Consider the following 9,479-nt stretch of genomic DNA (forward strand, 5'->3'; position numbering starts at 1 on the left):
AGATATGTGAGCTCACACAAAATTGCAGCGTCACTCAAAAAGAAAATACATATACTTACAATTTTATGAATGAAAAAGTTTATCGTTTGCTTGTTATTTATCAAAGTGTGTGTGAAATTTTGATATATTGTATTTTCACATTATCATGAAATTTATATAAAAAAATCAATTCTCAAATATAAAGAAGAAAAATATTTCTAACTGTACTTAAAAATATTCACTAAGATTAACCTCAATATAATACAATAAAAGTAAACTGTTTAAATTGTAAACAAATATTAATATACTCAATTGTAAATAAATAAATAACTCCACTCTCTTTTCAAAATATTAATTTATTTGGTATTATTTGTCTATTTGCATATCACATCTATACGCATCATTCATAGAATCCCATTGAAATCATGCATTCTAATTAACACATCATGACTTATATATGTTATTGGCACTCACTTTACTTATATTATATGGTGAATTCATTAACTCTGTTAGAGATATAGAAAACCGAAGAAAAATTAAAGAAGCGAAGAAGAAAGGGTATGATATCACTACAAGAAAATAAGTTTTTTGTCACATTTTTAAAGTGTATTGAAAAATGCAAAAAAGTGTCGATAGTTTTTCGCCATACTTTTTGAGCTATTGACATACTTTTAAAAGGATCACATTCGTAAGTATACCGATTGTTCTGTCACCACGTTTTTGTGGATCTATCGGCACGCTTTTTTTTTGCCACACTTTTATTTTTTATCACACTTAAAAGCGTGGCGATATGTATTAACCTATAGCTATACTTTAAAAACGTATCGAAAGCGTTCATATCATCACGCTTTTGGAACCATGTCTAGTGATGTGGTTTTGGCCAAAAACGTGCCAATAAGGAAAATATATGGCTACGCTTTTTAAGCATGTCAATAGAAAAAGATATAGCTATGCTTGATAAGTGTGGCTGTTGATGATTACAAGAAGATATGGCTACACTTAAAAAACGTGCCAATAACTGAAAATATGACTATAAGTTAGATCAAAATACTTATGGTTATACTTGTTTATGAATCTTCCTAATTAAACACTACAAAATTGATATATAATTTTAAAGGTTTAATTATTTTGTTGGTCCCTATAATTTCGCAAAATTTTCAATTAGATCCTTATACTTTTTTTCCTTTTAATTGAGTTCTTGCACCAATTTTTTTTTTAATTTGGTCCCTACACTTTTTTTTCTTTTATTTAGATCCCTATACCAATTCCTTTTTTTTAGTTGGATCCCTATAAAATTAAGCCAATTACTATTAAGAGGGAGTTAATTGAAAAAAAATAGTGTAGGACCCAATTGAAAAGAAAAAAAGTATAGGGACCTAATTAAAAATTTAATGAAACTATAGGACCAACAGAGTAATTAAACTAATTTTAAATCATAGTTTAAATGACTAATATAAACAATGGAAAAAATTATATAATTTTAAATTAACCAATCCAATATCCATAACCTTTCATCACATTTGTCAACAAAAAAAATAAAATTTATTGTTTAAAAAATACAATATACACATCATTAAAGTCAAAAATTGTTCTTGTGTGAAGACCAAAATAGCTTTGGCTCACTGCTGGAGTGCAAGTAATAAGCAACCCTATCTTTCTTTCATTTTAAGCATTCCTCAGCCTGAAATGAATTACACAACATCAAATAGATTACTATTCATCAATAGAAACCACACAACAATATAATGAAACTAAAATTCCAACATACAGTAATCAACACAAAGAAATAGTACCTTAAGCATATAATCAGAACAAGAATCTTCTAGGATTCAATTTGAAGCCTTTCGAGAATAATAAGCAGAAGTATCTTTTAGCATGGCTGCTTCAAAATCATTCCCATAGTGGTCCATTTGGCCCATTCTAATTTCAACAAATATATTTAATATATTTTTTAAAAGATGAATCAGGATCGCACAACAAAATGATTAGGGTTGATATCATGTTTGGAGTTTCATCATCCAAATATAACTTGCTATTTTTGAATAAATATCCTATAAGATATGCAGATGATCTTCTGATAGCATCCTGGAGAGGAATATTGTCAACAACAAAAAATAGCCGAGGAGAGCTATTTTATCAGTAATGAAAAGAAAAGTACCTGACTGTCATTAACACCTTTCACAAGCTCTGATATGAGTGACTCTACACTTTCCTCATCAATGACCAAAACCACTGTTCCTTAGCTGAAGTTTGAACCTCCTAGGATATAAAATAAATAAAATAAGATTATGCATTGAATCAGTTAAAATACATCCACAATCAACAGGAACACTCATAATTCTTGAAAAAAGAGCATGTATGAAGATGGAAAGTCTGATTAAGAATTTCAAAATATGCAATTTTGGTCTACCTTGTCTTCATCGCCCATTGTTGATAGCAAAGGAGGAAGCATAGTACCAAGATGAAAGTTAAGGTCAGGACCTTAGATGAAATAAATAAATAAATAAGATGAAATAAATAGTAAGATAACAAAAAATTATTACAAACAATAACATCAATACACACAATCTCCATGGCAATGATGGCAACAAACAAGTTACCTTAGAATTTATTTAAGGCCATCAAATGTATAGTATCAGAAGTTTCGTCATTCTCCAGTGCAAGTAGAAGAGTGGGAGCAATTTCATCAATAGCTTGCAATCCAACACTCTACATTGCAACATTCGAATGGAAATGTGTTGTAAAAGCTCTAGTATTATCTAAGATACCACAAACTAAAACATCATAAAGAAAGAATAAGTAAACAGTAAAGAGTGCAACCTTATAAAGAGTGTTGAATGCAAGCCAGCTGATACATGAACCTCAAGCAAACTGTAAATACATTGATCTAATTTATCAGAAAATGCAATGTAAAAATTTCCCAAAAAAAAGGCGTAAAATACACAAGCCTATCACAAAGCGCAGTTCGAATAGTGGGAATGAGCTCATTCATGAAACTCAACAACTAACTCTTGCCAGCACTTACCCTAACTTCACTCAAACCAACACATGCAACATAAACCTTAATTCAATCAAATTACAAGATATGAGCTATCAGCACATAGATACACCCATAACAAAACAAAAAATTTCAGCAGCAACAACTGTTTTCACCTGAATGGCCAATGAGGGCCAAGAGAAGTAGGAAATAGAGGAAAAGAGCCATGAAAAGATAGAGTATATGAAAGATTAGATTCAAAAATTCGGTCAGAAAATTGACGTGGCAGCTATAAGCTTTTATGCTGAAAAGATGGAAAAAAAGCTTAGAGTATGTGAAACAAGTTGAGATAACTATGTAGAAAGCATGTACAAGAACAATCCATTCATTGCAAGAACAACAAAAGGAGAGGGACCAAGTGATTTTAAACTAATTTCATTTGGAGAAGAGTCCCACCTTTGGCTTTTAGAATTGCAGCATGCAACCCTATATATATAGAGAGAGAAGGCACAGAACCACACAACTGAAATTCAGGAAAAGGGGCAAAACACAAATAACCATAAACCCCCAAGAGCCACCAACTGTTTATTCCTTAATCAAATAGTCACTGAAGTCATACTAAATTAACAAACAAGAAAACAAGTGAATTCATGTCAAAAACTGTTTGTATGAAAAACAAAGAGAAGAAAATCCTCTACTTTCGTTCTAATCATGATCAATGCAATAAAATCATGTATTCATGTCAATGGCGTTATATTTAAGTTCACTACCTTGCTGAGTTACTTGTATATAATCCTACATTAACAAGAAAAAGAATCAAATTATTTTTAGAGTAAAAGACAAATAGATCTCTGACCTTTTTTTCGTAGACATTTTCGTCCCCAAGGATTGAAAAATACATTCATGTCCCTGACCCCTCCAAGACGCGGACAAATTTGCCTCTCCATTGAAATGACTCCGTTGGACTCAACAGAAAACGCTGACGTGGCTCCCGTGGCGCTGACCTGGCCGTTGCGGAATGACACGTGGCATGTAACTTTTTAAAATAGGACATATTAGTCCTCTCACACCAAAATGTGTAGCTTTTTAAAACAGGACATATTAGTCCTCCCACCCCAAAACGACGCCGTTTCTCCCCCACCCCTCCAAACACACTTTAATCCCCTTCTGCATTTCCAATCAACAATACTTGACCAAATCCAGAAGAAGCAAATTCAGCACTTCCATTTCTGCAATTCTAAAATCATCAGCAATGCATCTGAAACACACAAACAAAGAATCAACAGAGTACCAAATCGCAGCAACATCAGCAAAATTTCCAGAAAAATAAGAGGCAGGAATTTAAGCAAATTTAGATTCAACAAGCAATTCAGCGACATATTCATCAACAACAGAGCACAAATTCAATTTCACAGGTTCAGTTCACAATTCAACCAGTCCAGATTGTGCAATTTATGAAGAACATGTAAGAACTCCTCATAATTCTGGAAAAATTGCTACACTCTCAAATAGAATCAGCAACTTACCAGAAATTGCATATGGAGAAAACGGCTCTGGCCGAGGAGAAAGTTGCCATACAGGGCGGCGGAGGGGTTGAATCTCTCACCGACAGCAAGCGGCGCTGGCGAAGCTACAGTTCTACATCGAGGCAGTGGTGCCGACGTCGGCGTTGTCGCAAAGGAGGAAGGAGATGACACTGTGCATGATGGGGAAGAAAACTTATATAAGATGATCCCACCCGACAGAAGCATCGCGGTTCGCAGAGAAGGCGTGAAATCTTTTTCTCCCTAACGTGTACGATCATGATTCAACAATTAACTCCATCCTTCTTCTTCTTCCTCTTGCGATTCACTCAACCTCTCTGCCCAATTTGGCCATGTCTGCATCGCCGTGGAATTCATAGACTCACTCTCTGCTCTCCAATTCCACTAAGCAATTCTTCTACAAATGGCTGAAACTCCAAACGCCTCAACATCCTTACCAAAAACCTCTACCATGGACCCTCAATCCTAGCCTTCCCAAATTCCACGGGTGTGCTTCGCAGCGGCGTTGTCGCGACGCGAGGAGCACCGAACGGTCATGTGGAGGCAGCACCGAGTTTCGACAGCGAGAGAGTGGAGAGGGAGGGGAATGGGGGAAGGAGAGGAGGGACAGCGTAGGTGGTGGTGGAAGACGGAGTCAGGGGGCAGGAGGTGGTTGGGGTTGGAGGTGGCTGATTAGGGCTCATAAATGTGAATGATTGGGGTCTGGGTGAAACGACGTCGTTTTGGGGTGGGAGGACCAATATGTCCTGTTTTGAAAAGTTACACGTTTTGGTGTGAGAGGACTAATATGTCCTGTTTTAAAAAGTTACATGCCACGTGTCATCCCGTAACGGCCAAGTCAGCGCCACAGGAGCCACGTCAGCATTTTCTATTGAGTCTAACGGAGTCACTTCAATGGAGGGGTAAATTTGTCCGCGTTTTGGAGGGTCAGGGACATGAATGTATTTCCAATCCTTGGGGACGAAAATGTTCGCGAAAAAAAATGTTAGAGACCTATTTGTCCTTTACTCTTATTTCTATTTACAAACAAACCTGAGTCTCAACTGCATTCAAATCAGAAGAAAATGGCTCCACATCATCATCTCTCAATCCTTTTAGACCTGCAACAATGTCATTCACGGCGACGGAATCATCCCAGGGCGCGAACTCTGTGATGAAAAGCAACTTCGATCAAAAAATGCTTTTTAAGTATTATTCATCATAACATTTAAACCAAAACATGGATATTTTAATACAGACATTTTAGAGCTATTAATTTCATCAATATTTGAACAGTTTGAAAGAAATAATAAATAAAAAATGTTGCACATATACTCTTTAGGATTTATCCCAGTAGCTGCAACATACAGATCAAGCTTCCCAATGGATTGCCATTTCCATGAAGTCCAATCTCCAAGTCCCAAAATTCTTCTCCTGTCAATGGAATCTTAAGAAGAAATTTTACATTCAGCACAACTCTGCATTGAATTAAATTGAATAGAGTGAGTTGTAATGAACCTCAGACCAAAAGCTTAACCACCACTCTGCATCTTGAGGATGCAAGTGTTCGTTTGATCCAGTTGAATTTCATAATACACATGAAGGTCTACAAATTCTCATGTTTGTTCTTTCTGTATTTAATCTTGCTATTTTGTTTATTTATTTATTCTGCAATTGTATCCCACATCATTGAAAAATGTAAACTGGTTTTGGAACTACAAGTTACTAGATTAAAATATTTTAGAAAGGGTCATCTACACAATTCTAACGCACTTTCCTGAAACTATGTATTAGAAAATTTGACTAAACATATAAACATATAAATTATGGATGAATACCAACTTTTGTCATGACTACTGAGTACAAATATATTGCAATAGACCTTATGACGAGCAAATCACATATAAGTTATGCGAGAAAATAATCCAACTCACTATGAGATTCCGCACCAGGATGGCTTATGCGTCAACAACACAAAAATAACAATCTACCACTCTAATTCAGTAACCACCAAACAACGATCTTCCAATCCAAAAGGCTTATGCAGATGCGGCTGCTCCCTTCTTCCTTGGTGCAGCTTCAGTACCTAGTTAAACAGAAACAAGATCGTATTAACAAAATGATGATTGACGAAAAACACAACTACTGAAGATCTGAATATAGATTATGGGTGATCAAAACCGATGCAGTCCGAACAAAACCGATGAACCGAATAAAAAAACCGAAAATGGAATAAACCGAAAAAACCAAAAAATTAAATGTTTGCTGTTTTTTCTTCGGTTTGGTTCGGTTTTTGGTTCTAACATAAAATACTTGAACCAAACCGAACCAAACTGCTACTTTAATTTAAATCCCAAAATATCTTAAATAAAACCTAACCCTAATAACGCAATACCCTAACATTCTCACTCACACTCTCCTTCACTTCTGCGCCGCATAACTCCTGGACTAGAGTCTCTCTCCATTCTCCTCCTCACATAGTCAGTCGGCCTCTCAACCATTGCAGTCACAGCCCATCTATTTTCTTCCTTTCATAGTTTGTACTCGCCCTTTCCCTCTCTCACAGTCGCAGCCTTTCCCTTTCCTTCTCTCGCAGTCGAAACCGCCGTCGTTCGTCGCACGTCGCCCATCAGTCGCACTTTGTCGCCCGTTGCCCGTTCGTCGTTGAAGTCATGTTGTCTGTCCAGTCTCTTCTTCTCTGTCATCCTCTGTAATGGAACCTAGGCCTCAAGTTTGTTTTTTTTTTGTTAAATCTGATTTAGTCTTCCTATTAATTCTAATTTGTAATGAACACTTGGTTGGCTTGTTCTTGATTCTACGGTTGAGCTGTTGATTCTGATTTTGTTTTTTAATTTTGAATTTTTGTTCTATTTTGATTTGAGGTAATTTTGATTTAGGGTTTATTCTGAACTTCTTGATTTACTGAGTCTGGTTAATTATCTAACTTGAATTTGTGGTTTAGTGTTCTAATTTATGTTGTTTTAATTTTATTGTTGTTCTAATTTTGACCTGTTTTTAATAATTTATTCAATTTTTCGTGGATATATATTATTATCTGGTTATGGTTCTCTTTGCTGAATTCAATCGTTAGAGATAATAATGATTGAGCTGTAAAACATAATCAACATATAGTGAATTATGTTGCTGCAACATTCATATTTTTATAATATTTTTTTAGAAGACAGAGTTTTAAGTCACCTAATTTATGTACAGCATATAGAAGTAATGGTTGATTGATAATAGTTGTTGCTTTCCAATTTCCATCACCCTTATTCTTTTTGGCATCATTTAGTCAATTTCTTTATCAGCTTAAGTTTTACATACTATGATTCATATGGCTCTAATTTGGTTAGGCAAGGATAACTATAACTTTACATTTTTCTAATGATTGAAAAATCGAAGAAACCGAATCAAACCAAACCGATTTTAATTGGTTTGGTTTGGTTCAGATGGTTTCGATAAAAAAAATCAAACTAAACCAAACCGTAGTTTAATTAAACGTTTGGATCGGATGACTTTTCTCTAAAAAATTGAACTAAACCGTACCGCAAACACCCCTAATATAGATTGTGGAGGTATGTTGCCGCTTTTGAATCGGCAAGGCACGTGGCGGATGTACCTCATCCTGCCGGTGCAGGTGGTCTTTCTACGGATGGACTTCACGCTCTAGTTATCTGTAAGGATTCATTTGGCAAAATAGTACTAGAATCGTGAGAATTAAAACTAAAAAGTGCAGAATCAAAAATCGTGAATGAAAATGAAAGAAATTAGGGTTTACATTTTCTCTTGCGTGCAGCAGGGAAAGCACAGGCGGAGCAGCGACTCTTCTGGAGGTGAAAGCTGCGGCGACCGCACCTCATACAGAGGGTGTGAGTCTTGTTCTTCTTTTTACCAAAGCTCATGTTCCTTGACCCTATGTTACATTCACACACACACATGCACACGCACACACACACGCAGAGAGAGAGAGAGAGAGAGAGAGAGAGAGAGAGAGAGAGTACCATTGAAGCAGATCCAGAAGAGACGATAGACTGGCAATGTAGAGGAAGGAAAGGCGGCCTCCATTGGCTAACTGACGCGATGAGTAATGAGCGCCAGCAGAGACGGGTTAGGGGAGAATACGGAGGGAGTGCAGGCAGAGGAGAGAGTGCAAATGCTGATGATGAGCTCTGGCTGAATAGGGGATGAGCAACGGAGTCTGAGTGTTAGGGTTTTCAAAGCGTTAGTGTAATAGTGTTAGGGGAGGAGAGTTGAAGAGTCTGATGAGTTAGTGTAGTGCGTTTGGGACTTTAATTTAGTTTTTTTTTTCTTGAGTGAGAACCTTTTCGCCACACTTTTTTCGGGGTGCCAATAGAGTTATTGGAAATGGAGACAATTTAAAAACGTACCAAGATCAAAAAATTTTTGCCACTCTTTAAAAGCGTCCTTGTTTCTCTCTAAAAAAAAAGAGTTTTTTTCCCCTTCCATTTTCTTTTGCTTATCACATTCGCATACTTCTACTCTTCCCATTTTCATTTAGTTTTTGTAGCATGTTTTCGTTTTTTTTTTTCTAAGTCACTTCAATAATGGTGTTGAATTCTTATACTCAATTATTGAGACTCTCTTGCTTTATCTTAGTGCTTTGTGACATGTTTAACATTAATTGAAATATTTTGTTCCACATACAAGGTAGTGCTTTAGTCCTTCCTAACTCATTGTCCTTTGTTTTTGTGCTTCATCATCATTGAGTTAGGATGGGACCAAATGCCCTCATGCTTATCACTAATCTTGTTTGTGTCAATTCTTATTTGATCTTGATGCTCAAAATGATTTTCATGCTTTAGCTTTACTCTTGCATCAAGTATCATTGATATGCCATTAGCTTATATTATTTTCTCACTCACATGTTGTGTAGCTACCATGTAGTAGAGAATCATACCTTTATTTGGCATTAGCCCCCGCCTATGTTCTATTTGCCTTGATATCTTTGTTATAGGCTTAATTTTCTTTCCTTTTCTTTC

General features: G+C 35.9%; 1 pseudogene; it reads right to left on the reverse strand.

The window, feature by feature from the left end:
- Window positions 1–6,393: 6,393 nt before the first annotated feature.
- Window positions 6,394–8,381, reverse strand: LOC127743071 (60S ribosomal protein L37-2-like; annotated as a pseudogene).
- Between the last annotated feature and the right edge of the window lie 1,098 nt (window positions 8,382–9,479).

This window comes from Arachis duranensis, chromosome 10, assembly GCF_000817695.3.
Source record: "Arachis duranensis cultivar V14167 chromosome 10, aradu.V14167.gnm2.J7QH, whole genome shotgun sequence".
NCBI classification, from domain to species: domain Eukaryota; kingdom Viridiplantae; phylum Streptophyta; class Magnoliopsida; order Fabales; family Fabaceae; genus Arachis; species Arachis duranensis.